We start from the raw sequence: 12,035 nt of genomic DNA on the forward strand, positions 1-12,035 counted from the left end.
TCTGAGTCAAGTTTACTGACAAGTTCTACACTTTCCCCTTTCCAAGTCTGTACCCATCAGCTGTATGTTTGATGTCTTTACAGTTGTGGGTTTGAAGAGTTGTAAGCAGTACAATATCAAATAACAGATCTGTAAGTATAGAATTGCACATAAAAACTCATAACTTGTACTCAAATTAAGGGTGAAGCGCAAGGCACTTAAATTGTATGATAAGCATGACACTGTTTTAACATAGCTGAAATGAGTCTCCTTACTGTCAGTTCTTGGACAGAGAGTATTTTCGTTGCATGGGAACACACAAAAGCAACAAGATAGCTGTGCCATAAAACGGGGATGCCAGTTTAGACTGGTAGAAGTGTTTCTGCCAAGGAATTATGGCTGAAGTTACAGTTTCCATGTCTCTTACAGTGTGTGTAATGGTCAGCGGAAATTACATCTCTCTTGTGGTAGCTGCAGTAGAAATATTAGGGCAGGAATTACCAACTGTTTTTTAGAGTTTATAGTCTAAATGGATAAGACAGGCATGCAAAATAAGAAAAATACATGTATTATATAAGTGATTGTAGATTGACAGCAATGGTGGTAGCAAGGTCCTGGATAGGGACTAGGGATGAGCTGAACAAAGAAAATAGAATGAGATGCAGATAGCTGAGATGAGGTGTGGTGAGAGGAGGAGGAGCAAGAAAGTGAGATGAAGACTGTAACAGAAAGAAAAGGTCAAGCCAATGTAGGAAAGACAGTCAGCAAGATGTACAGAGAATCTTCTAAGTGTCCTGGAAACCAAAGGTCATGGCCTTAGTTGCCTCTGGTCCTGTCACCTGGGGTACTTGTCTGGCTTCATCTGACTGGCCATCTCCACTGGACAGAATAATTGGCAGCGTGGTGACTGATACCCATCACCCAACTGATTCACTAAACCCCAAAGTTCATATAAAAGGGCCAATTGTTATTTTCAGGGTATTTCCAGCAGAAGTCTCTGTGGCAGGAGATGGAATGCTATAGGAAAGACAGGAAAGAAAAATAAAATTGAGGTAGAGAGAAAAGCAAGGAACACTATGTTCAGTAATCATGCTTTACAAATCAGTTGTTATATAAAATTATTACCTGAACTGTGTGCTTCTGGAAAACCTTTTCTTATACAGTACAGCGAGGGTTTTTTTCTTTATTGAATAGGTGAAACTCATCATCAAAGATACTAGATCAAAAGTACCCCTTATGTTAATGAAGCCTTAAAGTTTACACTTCAGACCTTGTAGCTTTGTTACATGGCAAGTGTTTTGATTCTTCTATCCAAACATGCACATACTTTCAAACTGTGTGTGTTCGTTGATGTTATTTTCCCTGTTCATGTTTTAAGATACTCAGTAATCATTTCTGTAATTTGTCAGTTGTGTATGTAATGCAGTGATATGCTAAAATGTAGTCCTTGGCAGGAATATATTTTAACACCAAGTTCAAATGTAGGTTTTATTCTAAAACTGCTTTTGAAAATCTTTAATTATTGAAGAAAGGGGTTGTTTTTTGGTTGCTTGGCTCTTTCTAATGCCAACATTTATTCTTAGTCATAAGCTTAAGGCTAGAATGGAGGAACCTAGTCTGACTCCTTTGTATTCTGATAAGATACTACATCTTGCCCATTTACTCTTGAATTGAAAGCAGTTAACTTTCTACCTAAATAATGTATTCCAAAGAGTTTTCTAACCTTGATTTCAGAGCTACTCAAGACATCAAAGCTCCACCAGTTTTCTTGTCAGCTTATTACAGACATTAATTACCATGTATTTACTATATGTTTAATTATTTGGTGGTTTTTGTACTTAATGGTTTTTAAAAACTATTTTTTTTAATACTCAAAGGTTCTATCAACTTATCTCATCTTGAAGTGTAAACTTTTTTTTCCCCATTTGACCAATGATTTTTGGGTGTAAATATTTGTGTAAATATTTATTTAACTGTAACTTCTAAGCCTAGAAGTCCCATCTTAATCCATTTATAATGAACTTCCTTGCTTAGGATAAAACAGCTCATGCATCTGGCAATACTCCACATATTTTGAACATAAGAGAGCACCTCAAAAATCATTACAGCATTTCTTCACAGACTAAAACACCATATAGGGGTCTCGGGTGACAGGGTGTTCAGCTTATAAAATATTTATTAAATAGCTCTTTTAAATGGCTGTAATTTGTTATGATAACCAGTAAAAACAAATCCTCTCTGTGGACAGTGGTGGTTCAGTTTAGCTGATTTAGACTTTTTGTATATCCTTCCCTGGCCTTTCCTGAGCAGTTGAAATGTGTTGTGGGAGGTGAGAAGCTCCTTTAACTACTTTACAGGAGTTTGAATATTAACAATGGTAACAAGCAATTTCCCTTACTTAAAAAAAAAAATAATCGTTAAAATATATAGTTCACTGCAGAAATGCTAGTAAGCTGGAGTAGAGAAACTTAACAAGGAAAGTCAGTACTTACTATATAGGTATTTTACTGCTTTGAGTTTTCACCTAGAGAGTAAATCTAGAAGGGACTTGGTAAGTCAAATATCTGTTGGGATTTGTTTTAAACTTGCATTCATCTGCACTTGAAGTCTAGTTTAAGATGTTGAATCATATAAATTAATACTAAATTTGAAATACAAATCTAATTCTTAGAATTGAGTGAATTAGAATAGATTTTTGTTTTCTTTCCGTTCTTGTCCAAGTGCATGCCAGCAGGCTTTATGGGCTTGTTGTTTAACTGGGTTTTATGCCAAAACATTTTACAACCCATGTCTTTAAACAAATTGTGCTGTTTTGCTAAAGACCACCGAGTTTTCACTCACAAAATGCTGTAGTTGTGGAATCTGTGAACGATTAGTTTTTTTATCATCTTTGAGCAGACTTCTAATACTCGGAAGCAGCAAATTGGCTGTTTAAACTATGTAACTAAAGTTATCTGTCCTCTTCTAGAAAATTGTTGGGTTGGGATGGTATCCATTTTGCTTGTTGCACCTGCTTTAAAATTAAGCTGCAAGTCCCATGGATGGGTCAGAATTGTAACTTTTAAAATGTTTCTGTTAAAAAAAACCCCAACCAAACAAACAAAAAAAACAACCACAAAACTGCCTAAAGCTGAATTCTTCTGTGTTCTGTCCTTTCCTCCAGGTTTTCTGTGACTTTTCATTGACAATAAGGTGTGATTGATTATTTAACTGCAGCACCGAGTAGAGTAACTACAAAGGTGTATCTGTGGGCGTAGTTTCAAAGAGCATTTCTCTTTGTGGTGCTGTTGGTATAAAGAGTCCCACCCTCTTACTTGTGATGGGGTGAACCTGATCAGGAAGCTGGTCCAGATTAAAAATTAGCTAGGTAAGGAAAATAATGATTATTTTTAACCCAGATATTTTTAGCCCCAGTTATGAGCGACATACTGACGTTTGGAAGTGATGGGTAACTGAAGAAACATTTCAAGAAAATAAAACCTGAGGTAGCTGAAATTCAGGTGGGTATGGGGTTTTCTTATTAGTTTTTTGTTTGTGTTTTATTTCTCAGTAGCAATAAATGATATTTTGCATACATTTAGGCGGAGATGTACATATTAGCTGGAGGGAGGAACGTAAGTGAATTTATCTGTGGTCAAGTTGTGCTAACGAAGCTGTGATCTGGGTATGGCTTGGAGTCCCAGGTGAGCCAAGCACACAGCTAGCTGTGGTCCTGCTCCCCTGCACATTCCTGCCTTCTCTCAGTTGTGCCAGCTCTGTCACCAGGCCAGCAGGGAGGCAGCTCAGGAAGCTAAACTGGCTGAAACGTAACCTTCCACAAATACATTTTCTGCTGGCCTTGCTCCATGAAGCAGCTCACCATGGAGACCGATGAGAGCCAGAGCTCACCTGTGGTCAGGAGCAGCAGGAGAGCCCGTGGCTGTACCTCCAACCTGTGTTATTGTGTAGCCTCCGGACAGCAGGAGTGCGACCTCCTGAAAGGTGGCTGCGTGTATTTCTAAGCAGCCTTGCCATCCTGCTCTCTGCACTGCCTGCTTGTCCCTCCACACTACGTTACCCCTGCCTGGTTTCGGCAATCCCTTCCTCCCCTCTGCTCCCCTGGCACCCTTGCAATTCCCCATCGCCTCCTGCAAAATGCTGCTCGAACTGGGGGGCAGAGTAGGAGGGATGGGAAGGTGAAATGAGCCTTGAGCTTGTGGACTTCAGTTTGAGGAATGCTGGTTTAGGAGATGCGGTGGCTGGTATATGAATAGGGACTCTTCATAAAGGAGACAACTTGTCTGCGTTAGCCAGTAAACCAGTTAACGTCAAGAGTACTTCAGAATTGGCAACTCCTGTGGAGGTCTGCAGGGCTTTCAGAGCATCAGTAGTACGTTTATTTCGGTTTCTTGTTTGCAAGGCCTTTTTGAAGTTTAATAATAAAAAATGTAACAGAAAAGCTACTGTTTGTACCTAGTGAGCTAACGTACTCTACCAAGTGGTGGTACTTAAATATCCATTAAAAAGCACAGCTGGCACAGCATAATGAGAGTGTGATCTGTTTGAGTAGTGTTACTGATGAAAGAGAGTATAATATAATTATGAAGAATTAATGTAATGTACCCTAGGAGCACACATGTTGGTTAGTGTCCCCCTCACACCTTCAATGTATGTTTTCCACTGTGGAATTCATCAGAAAAAAATAAATTGTGTGGCTGTGGAGGGTAAATTTTGGAGGCTTTCATCCCAAGTAAAAATGAGACCCTGTTGTGGAATTGATATAATTTCCAAAGGGTGCTGTGGGTGCTGCTTTGACGTAGTCATGGCTAGTAATGGTAATAAAGTCTTGGCATCTTCAGCAGTCTCTAGAATTAATCCTTTATGAGAGAAAATAGGCATTCAATATAGCCATCAGATGCTAGCAGAATGGATGGGCAAGGACAAGCTTGTCCATGCTAGCTATAAACCAAATCAGCTTGTTTTCCATATGCAAGAGTGTTTGAAGTTTTAGTGTGGTATTTTAAACTACATCAACCTCATTCTTAATATCTAGAAGTTGCAGAAGTTTGCAGCACAAAAGATTCACTCACAAAATACAGAAACATAAAGCCAGTGTGCACTCGTCTATAGAGACTACTACTGAATGCAGCTGGTAGAGAAACAAAAAATCTATGGGAAGGCTTTGAGGGCTACAGTATTTCAGGAAATATTTGACACTGTACAGCACTCAGAATTCCCCGTAGCCATGGTGGGGTGAAGGTGTGTGAGGTTTGTCTGAGGCTGAAACTTAAGGCTACTGTCCCAGTACCAGGAAAGTTCAATGCACTTCTTAAGCTTTTAATTTTTTGTTTTTTAAACTGAGTTGTGTCACACTTATGCTTGTTCAGAGGGGATTATAGCTGAGTTTTCATATGTACTTAGGAGTCCCAATCTTGGATATGACTGCTGTGTGAGAGCATGTCCTGCACATGTTCAGGCATCATAGTTGTTGATTAGAAAACATGCATCTGTTATCAAGACGAGAATCCAGAAAGATTATTTCTGTATCCTTAAAGATTATCTACCGCTTATGATTAACAGGTGATAATTTCAGTACAATAAGGTGAACGTGACTTTTCTGTGTAGTTGAAGGTACCCATGCTTATGTCATGTGACACGCAGTCAACAGTTTAATCCTAAAAACCTTCCACAGAAATTATTTTCTAAATGACACCTAGTCAAACTTGTTAATGGAAGGAATCTTTTGGAAGGACTTGTTTAAATAAAAGTATATGTGACTTTTTTGGTGAGGGAAGCTTCATTTTATTGTAGACTTCTGTTCTTCAAAATGGGCACTGTCACTGTACAAACAGTCTTTCAAACTACAAATTTGGGACAATAAAATGCCTGAAGAGGTTTCAGTAATGTCTTGGGAAGAGGTGAGTCTTACAAAAAGAAGAATCAAGTGGGATTTTTTTCATTTCCCACCATCTCGAATCATCTCACCCCAGGCCATACTCTTCCAGGTAATGAAGATATAGTTGGTAACAGAGATTTAGAAAGGTGTCCCAGGGGCGTGAGGGGGAATACATAAATAATAGCAAACATGAGGTCCACAACTGTTGGTATTGAGGAATTTGAAAATGTGGCTGGGTTTGCAAGCCATGTGTGTATTCTTAGGTACAATCCATTATTTTGAAAAGTGAAAGAGAGCAAATGGTTACTCAAGCTAACTTTGTAATGAAACCAGTGGTTCTATGACAATTATTTTACAGTACTAATAAAAAGTAAAATTAGTTGCTCTCTATAGGTAGAATGGTATAACAAAACTCAGCACAAGATGCTACCGTGGGGCAAGGTGGTATTTGTTTCTCTGAGCTCTCAGTTACTTGACACTCATTCTCTGACAGATTTCATTTGCTTGCACTCTTGTGTCCACTTGCTCAACAAGCAGCAAGACTTGTGCCCAAGTGGTTTAGCCAGGATCCCTTGTGAGTGACACAGGACAAGAAAAAAAATATGTCAAATCCTCATGACATCTTGGGCCCTTATTGACTGGTGATGCCAACCTGATTTTTGGATGATCTTTTAACCATCTTCAGGTGGCGTGGTGTGGTTTTTCTCAATCTTCAGCTCCCATAAATCTTAGGAGAGGCAGCTGATTATTGTCCGATTTTTCCTTTTTTTTTTTTTTTTTTAAAATACATGTTTTAAATACGTGTCAATAGTCTGTTTTGAGAATGCGCTAACAGGAAAAGGAACAATATATGCAGTGTGATGCAACCTCAGTATCCTTCTGGTGTTAGGCTGCAGGGTCTTCTGCTGGCAAGTGGGCTGTGCTGTGGTCTGGTCGGAGAACCGGCCTTACTGCTGGGAGCACTGTTGTGGGAATGGTGCCCTTCCTTATCAGGACAAACTAAGCTTTCATCTTCGTTCTGCTGCTTGTTCTGGTGTGTAGACACTGACACACACATGCACACACAAAAACCCGCCTTTCCATTCATGTTGAATATCCTTCTAATATTACTTTTACAGATCTTTACAATATTAGGAAGAGATTTATATAAAGCATACCATTCACTACGGATTCTGTAGAAAGGTATGTTCAGTCGTTCCTAAAAGAAAATGCTGCGTGTTGTTAACATTGGACAGCAGTTGTCTAATGTGGTATAATAGTTATCCAACAGAATAAAGCTTTGTAGGGCTCTATATTGAGAGTTCTAGGCCATTACAGAAATTTCTGTAGTGTTTCAGCAATGTTCAAGAAGGAAACAGTTTATAAGACCCAAAAAGGAGCTTTTTTAAAAAAATGAAAATATAATACAAGGAAATAGACCTTTTAGCTGTGTTAGGTGTAAAGTACTAAGAAGAAAGATTTTTAATTTAATGGAACTTTGCTCTCCAATGTACAGGTAGCTCAAACTACAGTTTTTGGTAACTTCCATCTCAAACAGGAAAATAATTTTTAGGGATCAGCTAGACTAATAAGGAGTGTGTTAAGTCACTAACGAAGGAGTACTCAAAACTATAGAAGATGTTGTAGTTACTTAGTTGCATAGAAGTTGACTTAAGAGATTCAGCAGTGGAAAGTGCTAAGAACTTGCTGATATCAAAAGAGGAACCGATGGATGGATGATGAAAGGCACATCTTGAGAATACATACTGACACTCTATTTATCTATTTATTTTTATAAAACACAGTGGCATGGTCTTAGTTTTGATAACATTTTACTGAATTTGCTTAAACATTTCTGTAAGAAAGACCTTGCAGGCTTTTCATTGTTGTTTCTATTAATATATTAGAAGACTATGTAAAACACGTCAAAAAACATAAAAGCAAAACTTAACCTTTCCTGAAATGTTTGAATGAATGATGTTTCAGAGATTAAAATATTACAAAATATAAACTCAATGCCATTTAGTTAATTACAAAATTTGGCACTTTGCTGGCTTTGAAGACTTGGCAAGAGCTGTGGGCCTCAAGTTTTAGGAGGCATTTGTGGTTAAATATTGGAGAGCTGACTCACTATTTAAACAGTTTCAAGCCAGGCATCCTTTTCAAGAATCAAGCTAGATTCTCTCTTCCTCTTAGGCCCCATTACTCAACTTAATTGTTGTAGCCTTCTACTTTATTTTCCCATCTCCTTGCCTTTCGCCTTGATCCTATATCCAAAAAGCTTTTCCATAGCACTGATGCTTAAAACTTCTGTCCCATTTCTGCTGTTTTATTGTTGTATAAAAACGATGCTTTTTGTATATGCTGTTCCTCAGAGGACATTTTTAGGAGATTCAGAATTTCCAAGAATAAAAGAATGTAGTAGTGCTTGCTTGTTTAACCTAATGTCGCGGTTTGGAGTTTGATGTTCTGGCTGTTTCTTTTACAAGGATGTAGTTAATCTGGCAGACATTCACAGAAAACAATATGGTGGTGTGGATCTGGAGAAATTGTTTTAGTAAGAAAATGAAAAATATTTGCATGTGTGTAAGTTGTTTTAAAAATGATACCAAGTAAAATACAAGTCTTGTTTCTCTGGAAGTTTAGAGTAAGAGGATCGCTTTTTGGAGAGCGATTAAAGAATAGAGCAAGGAACGTTGTCGCACATCCTCAGAAGGATTAATGGGGATGGTGGAGCAAACAGCTTGTATGCTCCAGTTCAAGATACATGTTCATTAAAGACCTAGAGTTTTCAAAATGTGCTGAAGTGAAGATTTGAAACTCCATTTAATGCTGCGTGTATATATCCATATGCACCTATTGACTAGAACAGCTGTGTCAACCTAGTACCTGGATGAAATGTGTGACCGCCTTTTATGTCGCGTTAGGATAGGCCAAAATACGGGGTGCCGCACCTCAGGGTAAGGGAATGTGGGTCTTAAAATGTCATGCTGGAGCGAAGTGGAGAGGCATAGAATCGGTGTCACATGAATCAGTCTTAAATGTCATGAAGTATTTAAGTGTTGGCACAGCATTGCTGCCTGCTGCAGTTCTCTCTGCTCGTCTAACTCAGCTGTTAGAGTTGGTCTTTAATCTTCGGTTCTACTGTAATTGTAGTGAATATAAGAGCTTTTCTGTCAGAACGAGCATGGTTTTTTAAGGAATTACCGATGAACAGTGTTCCAACAAATATTTAACTAACTAACCTAAATATGAGCATTTTGATAAAATGATCACTTTTAAGGAGAACTGTAGAGAATTAATTTAATACTAACATGCCATTTCAAAGTTTTACATAATGACTCTTCAAGATCAGTTGGCAGTCCTGAATTTAAACAAACCAACAAGGCTCCTAATTTGCTTTTCTTTATGTTTTTTTTTGTTTGTTTGTTTTGTTTGTTTTTTAAATGCTATTGGGTATTTTTATATAGCACCAAGGCAGCGTGGGGTGAGGGGGAAGAAGTAAAAAGTTGCTGATCACTTTGAATCCCAATACACTGAAACACACATAGCAAAACAGATCCGAGTTGTGACGCTTTGCGTGTTAAAGAGGAGTAAGAAAAGAAAAGAAAGCCTCCTGCGAGTTTGAGGAGCAGGCGGTTGGCAGCAGCAGGAGGTGCCGATGGAGGAATGCTGCTGAAAGGGCGAGTTCCCGGTGCGATCCTGCATCAGCCTCCTCGCCGCCTGTTCAAAGAGGACTCTGAGGGCGGCGCGCCGAAATGGCAACCTTGTGTGCTGAAGCTTGTGTGTGGTTGCAATAATTTTGTTTTCATAGGAGCCAGAAGGCTTTACAGTTTAGCTTGGGTTTTGCCAGTTTTGTTTTTTGGTTTTTGTTTTTTGGTTTTGTTTTTTTTCCTTTGGAAAGGGCTAAAGAGAGAAAAGGAGCGTGCATTTATTACTGTATTTTAACCGTAAGTCTGACAACATGCTCATTTAATAAAAATCTTGAGGTAAAACTCCACCTGTTAGCATAAGCAAAGTTATAAGCTAGATTCTGCAACTTCACCTCTACCGTTCATAGTTTGTTTTCCATAATTGCAGCCAGCGGCACCAAACTCTTTCTCAGCATGTTTAGTTTCTTCTTGGATCTCCTTCATTGTCGTCTTTAACTCTGTTATGGTTTCTTAGCACTGCTGCTTTTTCATCCTTCTAGTACTTAGACACCTTCAATATTAATTTTCTTAATAATCATTGCCAAGTGGATGAAGGGCAGGGATTATGTCTGACCTTAGTTCAGCTTGCTTTACTATTAAAATGCCTTTTCCCCAAAATGTATTCACTGTTTGGGGGTGAATTGTTGTTACGTCATGGTTTGTCAGACTGTGCAAGGCAAGAGTCTTCCAGGACACCTGAAAGAAGAGGAGTTGATCTGAAGGATGGTGGCATGTGTGTGCAGCCAAGGAGAGCGTTTTGTGCCCTTTTTGCTGTATTTCTCAGGGGTTTCTTCCTGTTCTGCTGAACACTCGTTTCCCTTTAAACTGCTGTGTTTCCACGGGAGAACATTCCAGCTTTGGCACCTCTTACGTCTGTTCTGTCTCCAAACATTGAAGTGAATTAGTCAGTCTTTGCTGATGTACAGAAATCTTTTATTTTTTTTCCAAATAATTATAAAGTGAAGAGGTCCTTTTTGTGACCATTGGGGGAACGAGGCTCTTGGAGCTGACCACACTCAGTAATTACTAGTTCAGGGCAAATGCTTTATTTCGGTGCTACATCTCTTATGTGCATGTGAGGTCTGGTACGTGGGAGTCCCGTGTTCCAGAAACCTAAGTTTTGTTTTCCAATTGCAAGAACTTGGCTTCATGGTAGTGAAGATATGCTAGCCAAAGTAAATAGAAGGTCAAAGTATGGGCTATTTTAAGTCCTAAGTAGGATACCAGGATTCTTAAATCATATAGAATTTGCCACCATGAATTACATCATGACGCTGAAGATGCAGGATTTGCCACATCAGATAAATTGGTTATCCATTTAATCCGTTGTATTAGCCAGTTACGGGATGGGCAGTATTCGGCTACCAGCAAAACTCAAAGGACTGGTTGCAGTACCATTTCAGCCTTCTTCACCTATCTTCTGGAAGGAATAAAGTGGCAATAAAACAATCATTATTTTACTCAGTAACATTTTTCCTATGTGGTAAGTTGGTTCCTCTGTTTGTTGGTCTGTTTGCTGTCTCAAGTGCCTGTAGGACTTCCACTTTAATACAAAATTGTTTTGTGCGGAAAAATTAAAGCTGTCTTGCTGTAGTGACAAGTCTGGTTAATGAGCAGAGGATGTAATGAGTTACTTAGAAATTGTCTATGTATAACCTGAAATGCTCAGATTTAAACTCTCAGTTTGTGCTTAATCTCTGGGGTGACAGTATCCAGGTGAAATTACTCCATGCCGTAGAATAACCATTAGTATCAACAGTGCTCAGAAACTCTGAGCTGAGAAAACTACTTATCATAATGTATCCGTAGGGATTTGGCTGTGCTTTCTTCAAGCATTTCCAATTGTGAGAGTTTAAAAGAGGAGAAAGATGTACTGGAATGAGCTTCAGGGAGGGGCAGGTTCTGTGCTGTGTGGCTCATCACAGGGCAAACAGAAAAACAGAAGACAAGTTGAGTGGAGTTACTTGATTTCTTCAAAAGCTAGCATCTAAGCTTCAGGTTCTGTCATAAGAAGATTTTGGGCTGGTAAAGGTAATGCAAATTTTCCATCATTTGGGGTGAATTTTTAAATAGAGGATTTAATCCACAACTCCTGCAGTATCTCTTAAAGCATGTTTTTCCTTTGACATATTATGTCCTCAGTATTCTTCATGAAAGATCTAGAAAAATAGGCTGCTTTATAAATTGCATCCCATCCTTGCTGCTTATATTTTTGCAGGGTGAAAATTCACTGTTAAACAAATATAAATACACTAGTTGTAATCAAATACCAAGCAATATTTAACATGGTATGCAAGGGTGGAAATGATGAAACATGAAGGATGTCAAATCTGAAATAAATCAGTTTCTATTTAGTATCATTCTGTAAAAAGTTTATAAGGAAAAATAGGTCCTTAAGGGAAAAATGAGGGACAGGGAAAGAGATAAAAAGTTGCAGAGAGTGGTTTGTATCTGTAAATGTTTGACAGTGATTTTGTTTCCATATACTGAAAGCCATAAAAAAGATTAAA

The 12,035-nt window shown here is 38.5% G+C and overlaps 1 protein-coding gene across 1 annotated transcript in view; it reads left to right on the top strand.

Annotated features, from left to right (window-relative positions):
- Nucleotides 1-7,012: 7,012 nt before the first annotated feature.
- Nucleotides 7,013-12,035, top strand: part of FRS2 (fibroblast growth factor receptor substrate 2) — a 28,196-nt gene continuing 23,173 nt past the window's right edge. Inside the window, exon 1 of the mRNA XM_010561760.1 lies at nucleotides 7,013-7,036. The gene's annotated coding sequence lies outside the window, so the exon portion shown is untranslated. The remainder of the gene's footprint in view (nucleotides 7,037-12,035) is intronic.

The sequence above is a fragment of the Haliaeetus leucocephalus genome, unplaced genomic scaffold (assembly GCF_000737465.1).
Source record: "Haliaeetus leucocephalus isolate CR32 unplaced genomic scaffold, Haliaeetus_leucocephalus-4.0 Scaffold151, whole genome shotgun sequence".
Classification (NCBI taxonomy): domain Eukaryota; kingdom Metazoa; phylum Chordata; class Aves; order Accipitriformes; family Accipitridae; genus Haliaeetus; species Haliaeetus leucocephalus.